This window comes from Oreochromis niloticus, linkage group LG17 (genome assembly GCF_001858045.2).
Source record: "Oreochromis niloticus isolate F11D_XX linkage group LG17, O_niloticus_UMD_NMBU, whole genome shotgun sequence".
In the NCBI taxonomy this organism is placed as follows: domain Eukaryota; kingdom Metazoa; phylum Chordata; class Actinopteri; order Cichliformes; family Cichlidae; genus Oreochromis; species Oreochromis niloticus.
Window position 1 is genome coordinate 19861915 of NC_031981.2, and position 17436 is coordinate 19879350.

The 17436-nt window shown below is 42.8% G+C and overlaps 1 long non-coding RNA gene across 1 annotated transcript; it reads right to left on the minus strand.

Moving 5' to 3' along the window:
* Positions 1–3452: 3452 nt before the first annotated feature.
* Positions 3453–5094, minus strand: LOC112842567 (uncharacterized). Its single transcript, XR_003214380.1, has 3 exons — positions 4595–5094; positions 4044–4154; positions 3453–3924 (listed from the first exon to the last, which is right to left on the minus strand). It is a non-coding gene; the product is annotated as an uncharacterized LOC112842567 (long non-coding RNA).
* Positions 5095–17436: the final 12342 nt, after the last annotated feature.

Below are 17436 nucleotides of genomic sequence, written 5' to 3' on the forward strand. Positions count from 1 at the left end.
CCTCTTGTGGTGGAGGGTTGAATTTCCCACCTACACAGACTTGGAAAGCATCAATCACACTGACTAATGATCATTAACAGCTGGTCTGTTGCATAAATGAAACTTTAAGGGCTTGAAGCTTTTATTGTATTGGTCCAGTGGGTGGCCTGCCATTGTATTAGGTGGTTGAGTTTTCATAAAGTTAGCTTTGCACAACTACAACCCTGTTTCCAAGGAAGCACAGTCGTCAAAGTGTCTCTGCAGAAGCCCAAATATGACCCCTCCACCACTGGGCTGAAGGTTTGGTATGAGGTTTTTGTGCTCATATGCTGTGGTGGTGCATTATGGACCAACATCTCCACTTTGGTCTTATCTGTCCAATCATCTCTTGTTATTGTGCTTTGTTCAGATGCAACTTTGCAAACCTGAGCTGTGCTGAGCGTAGGCTTTCTTCTGGCACCCTTTCCAAATAAGCCACACTTCTTCAGTCTTTTTCTGCATCTGCTGTCATGAACTTTAATATTGAAAGTTACAGTGTTTCAGTGTAAATTGCATATTGCAGTTAACTGAGTTGTTTTCTTATCCCTTCAAATTCAAGAGCATCATCTTAGCTACACTGGCCTGTGAAAAACAAGCATGTTATAATCAGCCTAGTAAGATCAAATACAAATACGTCCGATATGAGTCTTTGAGTCACGACTGATGACAGCCATACTGAGATGAGTTTTGAGGATGTATTGAACTTTTCTGTCCATAAGACTGCTGTTAGATTCTGTTAGCTGCTATCAGCTGGTGTTCACTAACATCAGCTGATAGCAGCTAACAGCTGAATAAAGCGACTTACTAAATAATCTTGCGTATGATGTTAGAAGGCAATCAAACTGTTTTTCAGAGGGAAAGTGATTTGAGCTTAACATTAGCTGGCATAACGTTAGCTTATATTAAGCTGTTGTTGCTTCGCCAGCTCTTGTTAGCTGTGTGAAGACGGGGAGTTTGCATGTGTGATCTGCTGACAAGAGGTAACTGTGACAATATCAGGAATGAATGAGCATGTTTATGCAAGTTTTTGTGTGTCAGAGCCATGACTTCAGCTCAGAAGATGAGGCTTGATGTGAGGAGGAAGAGGATGTGATTTAGCCACTTCACATTTTAATTTTTTGGTGAAGGGGACTCCTTCTTCCACAATCCTTCATATACTGAGTCTGATGGAGCTGACAGGAATTGAAATGTCCCTCTGTGACATGCGAAAGCATATGGCTTCTAGCCAGTCTCTAGCCACATAGCTGGAAGGGAGATGTCCTTCCTGGCTACTGTACTCCAATATGGTGGACACGGCAGGTTCCACATCTGCAAGTGCGCTCCTATGTATTTTTGATAAATTAATTTTAAGTTTAGAATGCATCGATTTTTTATTTTTTTTTGGAAGACATATTTACAAACTAAGTTTTATATGTTTATGAGTACTGTACAATTATTTTTTTCTGTTGAATAACCTCAAAATCTCACTGACTTTACCTTTAACATGCTAACTGAGGCCTGTAGAGTCTCTTTCACATGAGTAGCTTTTGGGTCATCCAAAATTATGCCAGCTCATAGTTTAAAAGTATTTGTCATGGTATGGGGGACATCAGTGCAGCTCTGTGAAGGCACTATTAATGATGAAGGATATAGACAGACATGCAAAAAGTAAATAATCATGAGGTGTACTTTCTTTTTCACATTACTGTGACTCGCCGGCCTCGCCATATTTAATGAGATGCTCCAGTTCCAGCTGTTTTCCAAACACTGTTAAACAAAACAAAAGAAAAAGCCTTCAAGGCCTTAAAAAACTGTTTGTCTCTTAAACAGGTAGTTAAACACAGGGGTCGTCTTACAGTCACCATCGTGCAGTAGATGTCGAGCTAATGACCTTTAGTCGCTCACACAGAGGTTTCTAGTTATTTAAACTCAGACATTAAAACTTCAGCGGTGATATTTAAATCATGAAATTCTGTATGTCAGGAAACCCGCTCGATAATGTCAAAGCAGCAATTTCCTGTAATTGACAGTCAAACTACTACAGAAAAAATGGCTGAGACAAAAGGCTATAAAACGATTGAGATGGCTACTTATTTCTTATTTACTTATCGCACACGTTTGATGTGAGAGTGTCGTGTTAACCTGCCAGAGTTTGAAGATGAAACCAGCTTAAAGGGACGTAACTGTGAAATGATTTCTTGTCTTGGTTTAATTCTGAACATGAGTAAGGTGGCCGCTGCAGAGGGGCTGACTCAGCAGATGACGATGATGACGCTTTGAGTTCAGTATTGTGTCACTGTGGGGGTGGAAATCTCACTGTGGCTTCTGCTGATTGTCCAAATGTCTTTGTGGGAGTTTCCACTGACAGGTGAGGGAAGGGATCGTGACTCAGAGGTGCTTTCAGGTCGATTTTTTTCTTTAATCCTTCCATTAATTGAAATGAAATTCCAGCCTCAAAATCCCAATCCCGTTTTAACGTACTTCTCTTTAATTGTATTTATTTTTATGTATTCTTCTTGTAATTGGTTTATAAAGTTACAGATGGACCATAAAACACGGCTTAAACTGTCAAACCTCATGTTTCTAGACAGGTTAGAAGGTGTCAGCTGCAACAAATATGCACATGATGGTAGTTAAACTGGTCTACAGCCGTTATGGCGCTGAATAAATGTGGTCAAACATCACTAACTTTGGGTCATCGAAACTGAAAATGTTATGTCAGTGAAACTAGAAATGACTGAAACATGTTTCAGTTCCTGAATCTTGTCGAAATGTGGGAAGCTGCTAATTCTCAGATGACCACCTTTCCGAAAATATTGATCCAGTTTTGTTGAAGCTGGATTAAATTAGCTGGGAAGGTATCGAATATGAATATGAAGCTCATGATAGTATCTCTTTTTGACCTTCTGACCTTCCTTGTAGCAGTAGGTGGCTGTAGCTCAGGAGGTCGAGCAGATCAGCTACTAATTGGAAGGTTGGTGGTTTGATCCGTGGCTGCTTCTGTCTGCGTGCCAAGGTATCCTTGGGCCGTGAATGTGACATGTTGTGAAAAGTACTGCATGCTTTAACATGTTTGTGTAGATCCTCAGTCATCCACACCATGGTGGTCTTAAAAGATTGAAAAGAAAGCGGCTGGAAGATGTTTCAGCTCTAATTCAAGCGTCTTCAGTTCTAAAGCCAACCGCTGGAGAGCCCCAGGTGCTTAAACCCTGGTGGGGGTTGTCCTTTGAGAGGGTTGTTGATCCACTATTAATCATGTAATTTGTCACATGAGCAAAGGTGCGTATAACGAGGTGTGGGTCATTACCTCCAGTGGTTTCAAGTGACACCACCGTGAGATCTTGCCCAACCCTATCATGTAACCTACTTAGGTCACCTGACGCGAGATGTGAGCAGGAGTGGTGCCTGGGCAGGGATCTCAAACTGCATTGTAGGTGGCTGCTGTTGGTGTCATAAGCCAGCCCCTCCATTCAAAGATGGCTTCTTTTACTGCTCTTTATCCACCGGAAATGTAAACACTGGCAAAATATATCTGCATTTAAGGGATACAGCACGCTCTCTGGAGGATGTTGATAGTCAGCAGACAACCAGCTCGTACTTTTCCTCAACGAGGATTTGGATTTTGTCATTCCTGACACGACCCTCGCATTTATCCAGGCTAGGCACTGAGACTGAGTTTGTGTCTCCTCACAGTCTCAAACGGGAGTCTTTGGTGTGTTGAGTGAACATGCTAACCACCACCCGCAGCAGCCAATCAGCATGATCACTCCAAGTAGAATCTCCAACTCTGTCCTCGGGTGGAAATTTTCTGGACTCGCAGCCATTATAGACCAAATCACAGGGGACACAGTCTGTTTCCTGTCCACAGACCCACAACATCTGGGTCAGTCATCATCAGACTGCACACAGGTGAGTGATCACTGAACTCTGAAACACACACACAGCAGAGAGAGGCAGGTCAGCACAGGAGGATAAGGAGACCATGACAGCTTTGGATTCTTTATTGTTCTCTGAAGCAGAGAAAGATCCATCATGCTGCTAAGCACCTTCTTCCTGAAACCTTCCCAGTCCTCCTGTTCAAACCCACTCGCTGCAGACACTTGATTAACGGCAGCTGCCCTCTAACAGTCCTCACATGCTGGATGGTTTGACTGTTGCTGTTAACAGAGTGTTAATCGGTTATTTGTTGAGTTTTGGTAAATGGACTGGATCTTATATGGCACTTTTCTAATCTCCTAGAGCACTCAAAGCACTTTATATAACATGCCACATTCACACCAGCACTTTTTTTCTATGCTTTTAAGGGCTATCTAAGTTACATTCACACACATTCATACTCCGATGAATGCATCGGAGAGCAACTTGGGCTTAGTGTCTTGCCCAAGGATTTTTGGTATGCAGACTGGGGAGCCAGGGATCGAACCACCAACCTTCCAAACAGCAGATCTTGAGCTACAGCCAGCCACTGATGTCCCAGTGAGTGGACTTTGAGTTTGTTTAAACTCTTTAAAATCATTTGAGAGATGTTTGTGCCAGCTTTGTGCTTACAGGAGAGGGTGTGAAAACCTTAGCGGGACAGTTAACCTTTCTGATTTACCCTCTTTTTTTCCTTCCACGTTTTCTTGTGTTCCTCCAGGTGTGATTGGTTCCCCTCCCTTGTGATTGGCTCGCCCTCATTATTTTCACCGGTGTCTGTGTACAGAGTTGATTCGCCTCCCATCCGGTTACTGCTGTGATGTCCACTTCCTCTGGACTTTGTTACCTTCCTGGTTTCTCTCAGTTGGAGAATCCTGCTGTACCTTCAGTGATTTTAGGGGTTTAAGAAGTTCGTTAAGTTGCTTCCTCCTTGCTGGTGCAGCTTTGAGATGTCCTGCTTTAGTGTTTGCTAAACGCTGACAACAACAAGATCCTTTGATTCAGGATCCGTCTGCTGTGCACCAATTTTTGCAGCACACTGAAGACACTAAGCGAGGAGCTGAGCGTGCTGCTGCTTCTCTTTAGGTACCTCTTCCTTTCTCTTATTTATATCTTAGTGATGAAGCTTTCAAAATACAGCAGGCTAATAAGACTGAACACACCTCAATCCCTCTAAAACAGGGTTGGGGACCTCCAGGCCTTGAGGGCCGGTGTCCTGCAGGTTTTAGATGTGTCCTTGAACCAACACAGCTGATTCAAATGGCTAAATTACCTCCTCAACATGTCTTGAAGTTCTCCAGAGGCCTGGTAATGAACTAATCATTTGATTCAGGTGTGTTGACCCAGGCTGAGATCTAAAACCGCAGACCCTCGAGGCCTGGAGTTGCCCACCCCTGCTGTAAAACTGTACAAAAACTGAGAAAGCCACAGATTTCAGACAGTACAAGATAATCTCTCAGATAATTCATAATGTTTAGCTCAGATTTTAGGCGGAAGTCATTCATAAGGAGCAATCTTTATATGAATGTCAACACAGGAGAACAGTTTTCACTCCCAAGCTCTGCAGACTGTTGTTGTTGTTTCAAATCCAGGCCAGCAGAGGGAGATAAAGCTCTGTGAACTCTAAGGAACTCAGAAACTGACACCAGTCACCAGTGATTAAGATAAAAACTAGTTTATTTCTCTAAAAATATAACAAATTCAGATACATAAAGTTAAAATATAAAAATATCCTATTTTATTCTTCTGTCAGGTTGATATAATAAAGCTTCAAGTATTTTTAGTCCTTCAGATTCTTCAGTAAGTCCTCAAAGACAATAAATTATCCAAAATAACTTATTTTGTACATAATGTTTCATCATACACATGTAAAATATTCTCAATACTTTAAATTATTCACAATCTTTTAAGAGGCTCCCAGCAACACAGCTTACACTTTTCCTAGTTATACCTAATTTTCCTTTTTTTAAAAATCAAATTTTTCAAACATTTGTAAAGCAAATTTGAGGTTCTGGTGGACGTTCTTTTGTTAAAGAAGATCCACTTACACAAACCTTTGTCCATGACTTCAGTCCATCAGTGTGTCCAGTCAAAAAGAAAACTCAGAGCCGAGCTGCTGGTTCTTCTCAGTCGTACAGAAAATCAAATACATCCAAAACTCCAGTTTAAAAGAATAAATAAAAACATTAATAACAAGCTCTTTGCTACATAAAGTGATCCTCAACGAATAATCCTCAGTGATGATGCTGCTGATGATGGTGGTGGAAGTTGGAGTGGTTGTAATAACGCAAATACTGATGACGATGATGATGAAGCAGCTCTACGGGGTGTGGTGGTGTGTCAGCTCATTGATCCACCTGAGGATGTAGGTGAACTCTCTGACGGCCTTCAGCGCTCCATCGTCTCCCTCATCTCCTTCGCCATTTCTCCTCTGCAGACAATTGGGCACATCAGGTTCGGTTAGTGTGAATATCTCACTCTAATATCTCTAATATAAATACATTCATGAGAATGCAGCTGCTGCTAGTTGCAGCAGAAGCAGCAGAATACTTCAGAGCAAAGTTACTATGAAGGATTAGAAAAGGCAGTAGTTGTAGTGGTAACAGCAGTAGTGCTGGTGGGGCTGTAGAGTGTGAACATTTTTACCTTGTTAATTCTTTTCTCCAGCTTCTTCATGATCTTGGAATATTTTGAAGATTCCGAGGAAGAAACCTGAACAAGAAGCACACGGAACAAAGTGGTCATTTTTGTGTGTGTTACAGGACCACATTGTGTTTGCATGTGTGTTACTGTTGTGTACTCACGCAGTGCCGCAGTGTGTGCTGCAGTCCGTACATCAGGTCGTTGTAATGCGGGTGCAGGAGCTTCTGGATGACCTCGCTGCTGAACACGCTCCTCTGGTAGATATTGATCAGCTCTCTGATCTCCAGCCAGCCAATCGCGTGCTGAGGAGGCAAGAGCAGCACAATGACACACTGCGCATCATCAGGTACAAACCATCGTCATACACCCGTGACAGAGAGGTGAAGACGTTACAGGATGACTGAAACCTTTACATTTGTACTCATTCAGCTGCACTCGAAGATCTTATGATCTTCTGCTTCACTGAAGCTGTAACCCAGTTTTTATTTTACAAAAACACTGAATTTTCACTTCAAGTCATTTTTCAGAGTTTCGGCAACATCACGGCCTTTCTGTCCACCTCACAAAATTCCATATAACCACATGCTGCACCGTGACTTTCCCACACATCTGTATGTGGAAGCTCACTCATGAAACTCTCTGTGGGGTAAGAATACGTCACTAATTCTGTCAAAGAAAACACACATACTTCCTCCTGGGAAGTGTGTGCCCTCGACTGGACAGGAATGTCACCTGCGAGAAGTTTGGAAATGCCTGCGTGGGTGTGTGTGTGTGTGTGTGTGTGAGGGACAGAGAGGGTGGAGCACAGACATTATTGTGTTTCTGTAGTTTAGGCAACACTCAGATCAGGACTGGTAAAGTATTACGGAGGGGAGGGGAGGCTGTGGTTGAGGTAAACCAGGCGGACACCATGATGCCTGAAAGGTGAAACCTCAGAAAAAACCACCACCAGGTCTGCAGCACCAAACTCCATTCAGAAAACATCACATTCTCAGCTGTAGACGAGTTGAAACTACTGACCTCCTGACATTTGACACAGAAGTTGGGCAGAAGTCTGAACCTCCGGGACAAATGGTTTTCTGTCTGTAAGTGAAAGTGTGAAACTCATTATTACATAACAAAAGGTTTTTGTAGTTTATTTTTAATTTACATGACACATTTTTTTCTTTCAAAATAAAGCACAAAAGCTTTAAACACGCATAACCAAAACACCCAAGCTTGTTTCAAGTATGTGTTACAAGTTATTAAAAGCCTCATCAGTGAGTCAAAGTACTGCCTTAAACATTTAAAGCATTATCAGTGTGAGCTCCCGTTTCCTTCAGATGTGATTTCAAGTCTTTGATCTGGTTTAAAAACGGCAGCTTTTCAGACTTTCACTTTGTGGAAAAAAGAAGCTTCAGTTTTACTCATACGATTGACGACTCATACTACTCTTACTCACATCAGTGCTCACAGTCTTCTGTGAATCAGATCAGATTTTTTTTTTTTAAACCAAAAAACAAAGCAAACTACTCAGTGACAGACTTTTACTTTGAAAACTCACCCACTGATTTTGATGAATGTTTGATGAATGAGTTTGATTGATAGCACAAAACCTCACAAAATGCCAAACTAATTTATAAGTTATTGATGATGCATGCATGTTAAATGAAAGTTCGCTAATCAATAATTTGCATTTATGATTTGATTGAATAAAAAGTGTAGCGTTATGACTGAGAGACTAATCAATATATTGGAATTATGACCTTATTAGAAGCTAATTAGTATCAAACAGACAATCAATATTTTAAAATAAGTCATTTTAAAAGAATTACTGATCGTTAATTCTGCTAAACTGATTTGCTGGATTCACGCTGCAGTCTTTATTGATAATAAATTCACATATTGATCGATAGAACATCGATCCTGTTACTGAAATGAAATGAAGTACTAATCAATAACTGCAATTAACCATAAAAAAATCTCAACTAATGTCTTGGTATTAAAAATGTATCAAGATTGGCTTCATCTGCAGACTCATCAGTAAATGAATATTGATATTGATCAGCAAACAAATCAATAAAAGTGTTACAAACTCTAAACTAAAATACTGAGTAGCCGTAGCTGATCAGACTGATGATGCACTGACTGACTGGTGGGAGCTTAACTCTAAAGGAGTATTAAGCAGTTATTGATCTTACCGGCAGCCTATTGATCAGCAGCCTGGTGTGCTTCCACAGGTCCCTCATCAGCCCCGTGTGGAGGTCCTGGGGGCAGGTGAGGCGCTGCTGGGCAGAGACGAGGCTGACGAGGAGCACGACAGCAGAGAGTCTGATGAGCAGAAGAGGCATCTTCGATTGTGGCGGGTTCACTCGCCCCTGCTGTATTTATATCTCCTCCCCTTCATCATCTTCCTCCCCCCTAGCTCTCTTCACCTCCCTCATTTTCAAAACATCACTAAGTCACACTGCAAATTTCCAAGGAGCCTCCCAGCTGATGGCTCCTCCCCTTTTCTCCTCATTCCTGCATTCCTTTCTTTCTCCTCCTTTCCCCCTTTACTCCACTGGCTCCTCACATCACACTCTTACCTGTCTCCCCACTATCTTCTCACCCCCCACCCCCCCTTACTTTTTCCTTTTTACGTTTTCCTGCCTCATTTTTTCCAATAATTCCGCCTTTTTCCCCTAATTTTTATTTCCTCCTCATTTTGAAAACATTTTGTTTTCTTTGCCTTACTTCAAACCTGCCTTCCTTTTTATCATCACAGGCCTTCCCATTTCTCCTTTTTCTCCTCAATTTCCGCCTATAACCTTCCCTCCTCTGTGCTCCCCTTCTCCTTCTCTCTGTCTCTTTTTTCCTGTTGAGTCAGCAGATCCCACAGTGGTGATGATGATGATGTCACTTCCTTCCTGTGAAAATGGGCACTTTCATGGGGTAAAACCTGGTGTTTGATGTTCAGATGTGCGGTCAGATAAAACTAGGTTGTGCCTTTGATCAAGGCAGCCAAGGAACCCTTGACTAGATAGGTTTCATAAATCGACCCAGTTAATCAAAAGTGTCAGCGCACCGGCACCGCAGGAGAAAATTAGAAGAAAAGGAAAAAAAGCAGAAGAGTAGCTTCTGTGTAAGGAGAAAACACTGAGTTGTTCCTGGAAGTCAGAGCAGTAACCAGGTCAGGCTGCCACAAAGACAGCGACGCTCAGTAAATCCACCTACTGCAGTGGTTTGAAGGTGCACGAGGGCTTCTGTCGAGTCATGATTCACATGCACTTTGATATTTGATATGAATTATAATGACATGACTCGTCAAAAGTAACCAGAGCCTCCCCAGAAGTGAATCAATGTTTGATTCGGTTTTGGCTTTAAAGTTGTTTAGGAAGGATTATGTGGGTGATTCATCATCGAGGAAGGAATTTCAGGATTTTCCTCAATTATTAAAAGCTTCAGTCATGACTGAAGTCTCTGCCCACGAGGCTGCAAACTAACACTAAATGTTGGTGCTTTTATAATAATAATAATGGATTGCATTTACATAGCGCTTTTCAAGGCACCCAAAACGCTTTACAATCCCACTATTCATTCACTCTCACATTCACACACTGGTGGAGGCAAGCTACAGTTGTAGCCACAGCTGCCCTGGGGCAGACTGACAGAAGCGAGGCTGCCATATCGCGCCATCGGCCCCCTTTTAGGTTCCTCTCCTCAAGCCCAGAACTCAGAAACACCCCGGAAAGCCATCAGAGAGCATGGACCGTCTCTGCATCCACCAATAAAAGTTCAAATTCCAATGAAAGATCCGATCCAGAAACACTCCCGGTCTCTCTGGAGCTCATTTAAGAAGGTCCGAGGTCGAATGGAAGGACGAGTCTGTCCATCTGCACAAACAGGTCTGTGCACATAAAGAAGAACTGTGGCCACAATGAGACCTCCAGCATCAGCATCTGTAGTCTACGGTTCAGTTTTTGCCGCTGAGCCAGGCCGGTTTCTACCATATTCAATGGATATATATAGCGAGGTTTGGTGGGACATGAAGTTCGGCTTATTTCAGCAAGATAATGCCAAACCAATAGGATGTAAATTAGTAAAACTAAAAATACAACCCAAACTGCTAAGCAGCTTAAATCCTGAGTTAGGGTGTTAAACAAAATGTATCCCTTTCACAGTTTGTTTGTTTTCCTGAAGGCTCTGCCTCCCATTCTCCAAGTATCTTTGGAACCACAAGAAAGCCCTCAGTCTGTTGGAGGGAAAAGTGACCATTGTGTTCCTTTGCATTTTCCGCAGTGTTCTGGGTTTGGACACAGCGCACCTGCTTACAGTTTTCCACTGCACCTGGTATTTGGATGAACCTTGAGGGCTCCATAATTTCTCACAAAAAGCTAAATAGAATAGAATAGAATAGCTTTTGGTGTGCAACAGACACTGGTAATAAAATACCACAAACAAAAATGAATCTGCAGTTATATGCAGCGTTTAAAAAAACTGAAAAAATAGGCCGTAAATCACAACTTCTCTCATCAGCACAAAGGTTTGTATTTATGTGCTGATCATATCGCCTGGATACAAGGAGGCCTTTGGATACCTGCAGACTAACAGCTTATTTTTTTCTATTAGCTGAACATTTCTTTAATTTTAGTCATACAGAAGGTCCCATTTGCAGATATTGACTGATACGATATGATACTTATCTGTGGTTGTGCAGAATTGTCCAGTGTTCATGTTCTGGGTAATAACTGAGAGGAATCAACATCAGGAACTCTGAGCTTTTTTTTTACATCCTTTACATCAAACTGCAATTATTGCGTTATCGCTGACATACTTTAGTGCATGTTACATCTTTCAGTCAGCAGATTATAATGTATAGATGCATGAAATAAAAGTAGGTTGTGGCTTTGTTGAGTTAGCAGGGAAACAGTGACTGAGCATTTTGTTTTCCAAAGTAGCAGTTTACAGAAATGGCACGCTGCTTTTTGACTCAAATAGCAAACACATTTGGGGTAAGTGGTCTGTTTTCTTTTGCGTTATTGAACATTTTCCATGCCAGCTCAGAATTTAGGTTAGTGATGCTGTCAGGCCCCTCAGCAGGTTTCCTCAGAACGAAGGCCCTGATTCTTGGAGTTGGGGTCTGGACATTCCTGAGGGGAGTTTGTGGGGTTTTCTGTCAGTGTACATGGACTTTTCTCCAAGTGCTCAAGTTTCCTCAAACAGGTTAGTCAGTGACTGTAAAACACCTGCTGCCTTGAATGTGAGTTGATAACAGATGGGTGTTTGCAGAAAGGTATGTCACTGAACAGGAGCTCAGAACAAAGTTGAAGTAAAAGTTGGAAATTTTTCACCTTTTAAAGCTCATTTGTACTTTCCGTCTCTTTGAAACGTCGCGGCAAAATGTCGAGGAAAAGCACAGAGTTTTTTAAATGGACTAACAATAAGGTGGAGTTGTTGCTGCGAGTAACACAAAAGTACAAAGAATTTGAAGGAAAGCTATCTGGAGCATGTACAGACTGATATTAATCTTTAATTGATTAATTTTAATCTTTAATTAATCTTTAAAACTGAGAGCAAACAAAACAACTGCTGTGTAATGCCCTCCGCTATCTTAGTTTAATTGGTCACTTGACTGCATCACATGACTAAAATGTGTCATCGTTTTCAAAAAGTCTCCATTTTCGTTGTCCTCACTGCGACGCGAAAGCACCGTTTTCACATGTATCTGCTTTGGAGACCGTTTTCAAAGCTCTGCATTTTCCATGAGCGAAAACGCCGTCTTAGTGTGGACGGGAGGCCAAAACGGAGAGAAAACGATGTTAGTGTGGAGGTAGCCATACCTGCAGGCCTCACAGCAGGAGGTGTATCACTCCTCCTGTTTCCCACCTGGAGACAGCCAATCAGCAGCACTCCTGCGATTGGTTTGCCCCCCAGCTCCTGGTAAGCTGAAGACACCTTTAACTGTCTGTGTGTTGAAAAATAATAACGCGTCCGCATCGCATTTTCTTGGTAGTAACGGTAACTGCATTGTAACAATAGAAATAATAATTAGTTAGATTACTAATTACTGAAAAAAGTAACACCGTTGGTAAGACCGTTACTTTTAACGCAGTTATTCCCATCACTGCTAACCACTGACCAAGATATTTAAATTTAGGCACTTTAATCATTGATTGAGCATATAGTTGTAATTTTAGAGCATCGATTTTGTGCTTTTCTGTGATAACCATATAACAGGAATTAAATCCCCAGTCATGTGACCACTCCTCCACTTTTTCTATTGCTTTTTGCAAATGTTTGACTATGTGTTGAACATTCCTTCCCCTCATTCAAATTGCAGCAACTTCTGCATATAATGAAGAATTAATGTATACCTCTAGATTTGAAAATATGTCGTTGTGTAGTTCCTTTTGGTATACTAAGTGCTCCAGCAGGATATGTCCTGTAATCTGTATTTTCACTAAATGTGCTGTTTGCATACAAAGTTTTCTGAAGTCTTCTAGATTTCTCCTAGCCCCGCTTTCAAAGCACCATGACTGAATGAACTTCTTTCTTGTTAAAACGCATTAATGTTAACTTTAGCGATTATGGGGAAATGATCACGTCCTCTGGTGGAAACTCTCCTAACTTACCATTCTGAAGCAATCATAAACTGCTAGATACTAGAGTAAGATCTAAACATCTTATTACTTCACCATTATTAAGGCATACAGTGATCTGTCATCAATCAGCTCTTCTGCTACATCACTATTATTGTCTGTGTGACAGCTTCCCCATAAGCTGTTGTGACTATTGAAATTTTCTTTTTTTATTTATTGTTCCGGCCAATTTTTTTTTTACCATATCAAGATTTATTTTTGCACAGATTATAGTTCAGTAAGGAGAGAGAATTAGAAAGAATGAACATGATTTATTGATAAACAGAATATAGATAGAAGTGTTTGGTGGTTAGACTTCAGTGTCCCGAGAACAGAACTCGAGCTTTGAAAGGATTAGAGAAGGAAACCCCGGAGCCTAGATGGTGGTGGTGGAGCTCAAGGTGACTTGAATGGAATTCTTGAGTGAAGAGAGGTGGAGAAGGAGAGGGGGAGGTGGAGAAGGGTGTCTGCAAAGGAGAATGACAGGTGCACAGTGACCATTAAAGTACGCAGCATGAATGCTGATTGGCCTGGAGAAGGCTGGGAGAGGATGATTCGACTAGACCAGTGATAACACAAACAGCTTGACAGTGTGGGAGAGTGGGAGTGATAAAGCTTAGATTTAGCCAGCAGCACCTGGGAGCAGACAGATCTGAGGCCACAGACCTTCCTTATTGAACTTACGCATGAGCTTCATAAATTAACCAACTTCATATTTTCTTCTTTATTTGTGTCACACATTTCTATGATAACACATTTGACATCCTGGGGTGATGGAACCTCAGTAAGATAACTCTTTTTTTAACACATCCCCCACCACTTTGATAGTTTTCTCTGTCACAGCTGATGGAATCAAATCCTGGAATAATAAAATCTAGCTGAGGATGCAGCCAGTTGTCTTGAATGAATATAATGTCTTGAAGTATTTCTAATTCATGAACATCTTTTTTGAATTCTTGACCATCAGCAATGAGACTATGAGCAGTATGGTCAGTACCATGATTACAGGGTTAATCCTCAATATTTCTATTTTCCCTGACTTTAACTGCTGTTAGCAGCTGTATGAATCTCATCAGCTTTAGCATCTCTGAACTCTAGAAATCTTCCAGCCGCTGTTACAATTGAGCTGTGAAGAAACATTAACATTATGGCAGATGAACACCACCAGAATGGGGTGTGTGCCACTCCAAAAAATAGTTTGTGTCTACTATAAGACAGAGGAGAACAGCACAGGCCTAAACCCTGCAGGTCTGACAACAGGAGGTGCATCATGTGGAGACAGCGTTTACACTGGAATCTGCCTTTGGTGGCTTTTTTGGAGCAAATGTGACATTCATCAGTATAACTGACACACAAAACAAAAAAATAACTACACAACACACTAACTAGAACCTCCAAACACACTAAACATCACTAATGTCTCTCATGTGAAAACTCGCGCTCTCTCTTTCTTTCGCTCGCCCGCTTTCTCTCGCTGGCGTCACTCCTAAAACTTCCCCTTCTTCCTAAACAACTAAATGCCACATGTTGCCATATCATTTTTTGATTGGTTGACATGGCACAATGTAACACCAATAGGGAACGGGTGTTTTTTCTTTTTCTTTTTTCACTCGCAAGCGGAGAGTGTTTGCTAGCGCTGTCCTTAGAAAACGCAGTTTTTACCATTTCTTCCCGCTGTAAACACCACTGTTTTGTTCAGAAATAAAACGTTTATTTTTTATCATAACTCTGGTTTTACATGGCCTATCAAGACAATTTTAAAACTGGTATATAGTTTGAAGACCGCACTTTCGACCCACGTTGAAATGGAGACTCTGGGTCGCTGCATCTTGATCACCAACATGAGCAGGATTCCTGAGATTAGGATTGTCCATAGAGCAGCATCTGGATTTACAAAGGCAGTGGTATGTGGAGTGCAATAGAGTCAGTTAATGGTTTCTGTGGGGGGTGTGGTGGGGGGGAGTGGGGGAGCTGGTAGTGAGTTCAGGAGTCTGATGGCTTGTGGGAAAAAGCTGTCTCCTAGTCTGGTGGATCGGGCCCCAATGCTGCGATAGCATCTGCCAGATGGGAGGAGGGAGAAAAGTCCATGTGAGGGGTGTGAGGGGTCAAGCACAATGCAGGAGGCCTTACTGTTGCAGCGCTTGTGAAAGATGTCCTGTAGCAGAAGGAGAGATGTTCTGATGATCTTGGCAGCTGCTTTGACGATCCGATGTAGCTGGCTGAGGTCGCCGACTTTGCAGTTTCCAAACCACACGGGGATGCAGCTGGTCAGAACTCTCTCTATGGTGCCCCTGCAGAACATGGTGAGGGTGGGAGGAGGAAGGTTGGCCTGCTTCAGGCGTCTCAGGAAGTGGAGGCATTGGTAGGCATTTTTGGTGATAGAGGTGGTGTTGGTGGTCCAGGTGAGGTCATCTGAAATGTGAACTCCCAAGAACTTGGTGCTGTTAACAGTCTCTACTGTGGAACCGTGGATGCTGAGTGGTGTGTGGGTGGAGCGAGTCTTCCTGAAGTCGACGATCATCTCCTTGGTTTCGTCCACATTCAGTGACAGGTTTTGCTGCACCAGAAGGCAAGCTTCTGAACCTCATCTCTGTACGCTGACTCCTCGTTGCTGCTGATGAGTCCAACCACGATTGTGTCGTCAGCAAACTTGATGATGTGGTTAGAACTGTGCAGGGCAGTCGTGTGTCAGGAGAGTGAACAACCATAGGCTGACACAGCCCTGAGTAGCTCCTGTGCTGAGCCTGATGGTGCTGGAGATGTTGTCTATTCAGACGGACTGAGGGCTCTCTGACAGGAAATCTAGTATCCAGTTGCAGAGAGGTGCTCAGTCCCAACTTGCTGAGTTTGTCAAACAGTTTTGGGGGGATAATGGTGTTGAATGCTGAGCTAAAGTCTGTGAACAGCATTCTGACATAGGTGTCTTTCTTGTCTAGGTTGGAGAGGGAGAGGTGAGGTGTAGTGGAAATGGCATCCTCAGTCGACCAGTTCAGCCAGTATGCAAACTGCAGCAGATCCAGTGAGCAGGGGAGGTTGCTTTCCACATGTGCTATGACAAGTGTCTTGAAGCACTTCATGATGATAGGGGTCAGGGCGATGGGACGGTAGTCATTCAGGCAGGATACTGAGGATTGCTTTGGCACCGGGATGATGGTGGTGGACTTGAAGCATGCTGGGACGATCATCTGGCTCAGCGATAGGTTGAAAATGTCTATGAAGACATTGGCCAGCTGATCAGCGCAGTCTCTCAGCACACGACCTAGGATGTCTGGTCCAGCAGCTTTCCGTGGGTTGACCTTGGTGAGAGATCTCCTCACGTCGGCTGCAGGCAGTGAGATGGTCTGGTCGGTGGTGGGGGGCGTGGCTTTCTTTGCTTGTGTGTTGTTCAGTGCATTAAACAGTGCGTAGAACTTGTTCAGTTCCTCAGGAAGTGTGGTATCTAGATCACAGCTGCTTGGTGCAGGCGTGTACTGTGTGACGGCCTGAATGCCCTGCCATAAACTGTATCTTTTGTGCATGTGCACTCTTTGCTTTTTAGATGGCGCGAGAGAGGTTGGCTGTGACTTTCTGACCAACAGACCCCAGCACTTTAGGTCAGGCCATAACTACTCTACCACCATCACACTCAACACTGGCACTCCACAGAGCTGTGTGCTGAGCCCGTTCCTCTATGACTGCAGACCTAGGTATAGATCCAACTCCATCATCAAGTTTGCAGATGAAACCACGGTGATTGGTATCATCAGTGACAACGATGAGTCTGGCTACAGGGAAGAAGTAAAGCAACTAGCTATGTGGTGCGCTGACAGTAACCTGCTCCTGAGCACCAGCAAAACAAAAGAGCTCATTGTGGACTTCAGGAGAGAGACGAGAGACACCCATGTACTGGTTTACATAAATGGCAAAGCTGTTGAACGAGTCTCCAGCTTCAGGTTCTTGGGGACCCACATCTCTGAGAATCTGTCCTTGTCAACTAACACCTCCAGCCTGGTCAATAAGGCCCATCAGTGCCTCTTTTTCTTGAGGACACTGAAGAAGAACCACCTGTCTACTAACATTCTACGGTTGTGCGATACAGAGCATCCTGACCAACTGTGTAACAGTAAGGTATGGGAACTGCTCTGTTGCTGACCGCAAGGCACTGCAGCAGGTGATGAAAACCGCCCAACACATCACAGGGTCACCACTTCCTGCCATTGAGGATGTCCACAAGAAGAGATGTCTACGCTGAACATGCATCATTCTCAGGTACTCCTCTCATCCTGCCAATAAACTCTACCAG